The following is a 4,577-nucleotide window of genomic DNA, read 5'->3' as shown; positions in this document are numbered from 1 at the left end:
AAAAAAAAAAAAAAAACAAAAAACAAACAAACAAACAAAAAAAAAACAGGCCATGTAGCAAAGACACAAACCAAGAAAGCACACTTAAACAAAATGAGAGTGAAACTGTCTCCGGTAATAACACCTACAAATGGCATTTGCTCATGTATTGAATCTCAAAATTAAACCCATGAGTTAATGTCTATATGAGACACAGTTAAAACAGTGCATCTATAATTATTAGTGTTGACAAGAGATACTCCTAAAGCAAGTGCAATCGAAATTTTAAATAAACAGATGGGCAAAATATGTCAGGGGAATCTTGCCAAAGAGTGTTACTTTGTCGATGAAAAATGTCAAACTCTGTAAAATATTTGAAGAGGTTTATTCTGAGCCAAATACGAGTAACCGTGGCCTGTGACACAGCCCTCAGGAGATTCTGAGAACGTGTGCCCATAGTGGCTGAGGTGGAGCTTGGTTTTATACACTTTAGGGAGGCATGAGACATCAACCACATACATTTAAGATATGCCAGATTACCCTATCTATTAGTTATCTATTGCTGTGCAATAAATTATCCCCAAATTTAGCAGCTTAATATAACAAAGCACTCATTATATCACAGTTCTGGGAGTCAGAAGTCTAGCTGCTGCTTAGTTGGTTATCTCTGGCGCGAGGTCTCTCAGAGGTTGCAGTCAAGCTGTTGACTGGAGCTCCAGTGTCATCTAAATGCTTGACAAAGGGAAAGTCTTCTTTCAATCTCGCTCATTTGGTTTTTGGCAGAATTTAGTCCATCACAGGCAGTGGATTGAGGGCCTGAGTTGCTCATAGGTGGTTTCCCGCAGGCCTCCCCTGGTTCCTTGCCACAGGGTCTTGCATAGGACAGCTCACAATTTGGAAACCGAGGCCCTCTGAGTGAGCATGTGAGAGAAAAGGCAAGAAAAAAACCACCCAAGGTGAAAGTCACAGTCTTTCTAAAACCTCATCTTGGAAGTGACATCCATTGCTTCTGCTGAATTCTGTTCATTAGAGGCAAGTTAGTAAGTCCAGTCTACACTGAAGAGGAGGGGATTGCACAATGAGGTGAACACTAGGAGGTGGGGGTCTTTGGGGGCCATCTTTGAGACTGTCTTCTCTCCTGCCATGTCTCTTTCACCCAAAAGCAATCACTGTTGATAGTTTATTATCATTCCTCTTAGGGAAAAACAAAAAGAATTGGATTTAAACCAATTATCCAGGATTAACCTGGACATATTCCAACAGTTACTGCTAAGATCTAAATGTCAACTATTCCTAAGTAGCATAAATGTCATCCTAGCCAAGTAGACCAGATGAGCATTGAAACTCACAACTTGTATTCAAGTAAAAAAGGTAAACAGTATAACAATGGTAACATGGTGAAAGTGCCCAAGCGTGTGTTTACATTTTCACAAATGAAAAAAAAATCAACCATAGGACATATGGGCAATGCCTCTGAAGGAGTTTTTGAAAAATAAATTTGCTCAGAAAACATCTCCACCCCTGTCTCCACAAACATTGACAGAGAAGCAGAGTTGCTACTGTATGATGTTGGTGTGCTATTAGTCCAATGTATAAATGACAGAGACTGGTGTCTGCTAGACCAGGTACCACACCTGGCCTCACTCAGTTATCACAGCCAACTTTGCAAAAGTGATATTAACTCCCCTTCAAGATGAAGAAACTGGTACTGAGATGTAAGTGACCTGCTGATATTCCAAGCCAAAGTTCTCTTGTTTCAATGCCTTTCTTCTGTCCACTTTACTCTCCAATGGCCGAGGTCTGTTTTGGCCTCTCTTCATTACTGATTTCCAAACTATTCCACAACTTGAATAGGCAGACACTTTCCCTTTATCTGGTTATTCAGAAGGAGAGGTTTCAGCTTTCAACTGCCAACCCCTCTCCAATGTGGACAAGGATTTTGGAAATAAGGACCACATGCTTCTCCTCTGGTTCCAATCTATCTAGATATGTGATGCCTCACAAGGTCTGTTTCTCTTACAAATGGTAGCAAATATTTAGAAATCATTCTTAAGCTATGTACACAGCAGCAGGACATCATGTCCTGGCTTTTGTCCTATTTGAATTTAAATTAAGAAAGCAACTAAAAATAGATGGAAGACTCAGCCATTTAGAGGATAAAGTCTACCACAAATAATACTTGTAGACAATGTCCAAACATAACCAAAAAACCATGTAATTATGTTAGAGAGACTACTGGGAATTTGAAATGACTAGAAGCTGTTTGATTTTAAAATTTGAGCTATCACTGTCTTTAAAATCTAACGTGTTAAATAACACTTCAGGATTAAGCATTCATTTAACAAACACTTATTGAATTTAGTACTAGGCAGAAGAAATGAAAAAATCCCATCTTTGGGATTCTAGAAGTCTAGGAAATAGAGTAAGATGATCATATAAAAATAATTATAATACTCTTAGGGGGCTTTTATTCTAAAATTCTTACGTTTCCATGAGGGACTTCCACCAGACCACACTAGGCTTTTCTCCACCTCTCTCGTCTCCTCAACCCTTCACTGGGGGTCAGTCACAGTGGATTATCTGATGAAGAGTTTGGAAGAGAAAAATGGACTTGCTTCTTTGCCTCTCTTTCTCTCCCCTCACTCCATTCCTACTGTTAAGCTCTCTGCCACTCTACTTCCAGGTAAGCAGCATAGTAAGGCAGGTTCTGCCCATTTGGAGGGAGTGTGATTTAGACAGAAAAGTGTGGTACTAAGCCCCCATGCCCACACACAAGTGTGACCTTCCGGAGTGCAGTCTATCGGTAATGAAGCTGATATTTTCGTTTCCATCTGATGTCACTGCATGTACATCCAAGTTATCTGGAGTTATCTTTAACAGATAGTGGTCTTCACCTCAGGCTCACTGAATCTCTGGAGGTATAGGAATTCAATAATGTGTCTATCTTTGAACTAAGCAAGGAAGAGTGATGTTACTTTATGTGCCCCTTAAAACTCCAAGAAAAAATATGATTTGTGCTAAGAATAAGTGTAAGACACTAAAGAGAGCCCACCTCTTCACAGTGGATTAATAAGGACCTCACAGAGCCGATGTTATTGGGGCTAAATGTTGAAGCATCTGGAAGTATAAAGATAAGGAGGGCAAGAAAAAACACTCTAGAAAAGAATAAGAAAAGTCACTGCATGAAAGCACATGTCACAGTAGGAAAATGGAAAGTAATCTATGTGGGTTCAGGGTATGGTGTGTTGCAGGAGGTGGCGAAAGGAGATTGGCACTGTGTTGTGAAGGGTCTTGTAGGGACAGCCTTATTCAATTCCTGTACCTCTGGGGATCCAGGGAGCCTGAGATGGACACCACTATTTGTTAGTTTTAAACACAACCTCCAGATAACTGGGATGTACATGCAGCTATGGGAACCACTATCTTTCAGGCTAAGGAGTTTGAGCTTCATCTCATCCATAACACAAGGTCATCAGAGGGAGCTGACCGCATCTGTAGAGGGATGCAGATGTGGTCAGTGTGGTGGCAAGTGAGGAAACTGTTGTAGGAGTTCAGGCTGGAGAAAATGAAAGGCAAAACCACAGCAGTTGGAAAGGGATGGAAAGAATGGGAATAGAGTCTAGGTATGTTTTTGAGAAAGGAGAGACAGGACTCTCGCCAGATGTATGGGTAGGGCATGTGGGTGCTGAAGGAGGAGGTGGACGTGAACGAGTGGAAGTAGGTGGTGCCATGTGGGGATATTTTGTCCCATAATCCTGCATCTCTCTCCATCTCTCCAGTCAGGCATCCTCATGGAAGAAAGAGTGGCTAATCTCATCCGATCAGACCTGAGCAGCCACTCTTTGGACCAAGCTTCACTACTGGGTTAGGTTCCTGCATTGAACAGTGCTGCAGCTCTGCCCCATCTTCTCTGATACACTGTGCCTGGGTGAATAACACAGACCTGCCCTTTACTCTGTGGACTGGATAAAAGAGTCTCTGAGATTCAAGGGAGGAGAATAGGTGGATGAGGTCTTGTGTGGTCATCCAGGTCTAAGCTACAATCTCCATGTCAGCTTTTCAGCATTTGAAGTGTGGAATCAGTAGGGTAACTTTTCATCCAAATTTGTCTGGGAAAGACCTGGCTAAAACATGACCAGGCTATCTCTTGTCCTAAATATATCTGTTTAAGGTTGTGCTATTAGTAGTTACATTAAAAGAAGCTGGGATGGATTTGGTAGACCTGCACTTTGTATTTCTGTTTGCTGCCATGATCTCAGCTAGGCATGGGTGATTTGCCTGTGCAGTGAGCATAGTTTTCATATTAAGAAGTGAAAATAATCAGAGATAACTTATTACTCTTTCCCCATATGTATACAGACGCAACATCATTTATATCTCCTTTTTCATGACGACACATACTGCTTTCAGATAAAACAAAGTGTTCTCAGCTACAAGCAGCCAGTGACAGCTTCCTCCTCCCCTCTCTGCAGTGGTGGAGAAGTATTTTATGTGGATGCCCGTGTACCAGTGGGCTGTGCCTTGGCCCACGTTTTGGGGTACACGATGCACAAAGGCTTCCAGGTGACTAGTCATCAAAGTAAACAGGCGATGTGGAA

Source organism: Rhinopithecus bieti, unplaced genomic scaffold, assembly GCF_001698545.2.
Source record: "Rhinopithecus bieti isolate Rb0 unplaced genomic scaffold, ASM169854v2 scaffold_2439, whole genome shotgun sequence".
Classification (NCBI taxonomy): domain Eukaryota; kingdom Metazoa; phylum Chordata; class Mammalia; order Primates; family Cercopithecidae; genus Rhinopithecus; species Rhinopithecus bieti.
This window is presented reverse-complemented; position numbering follows the sequence as displayed.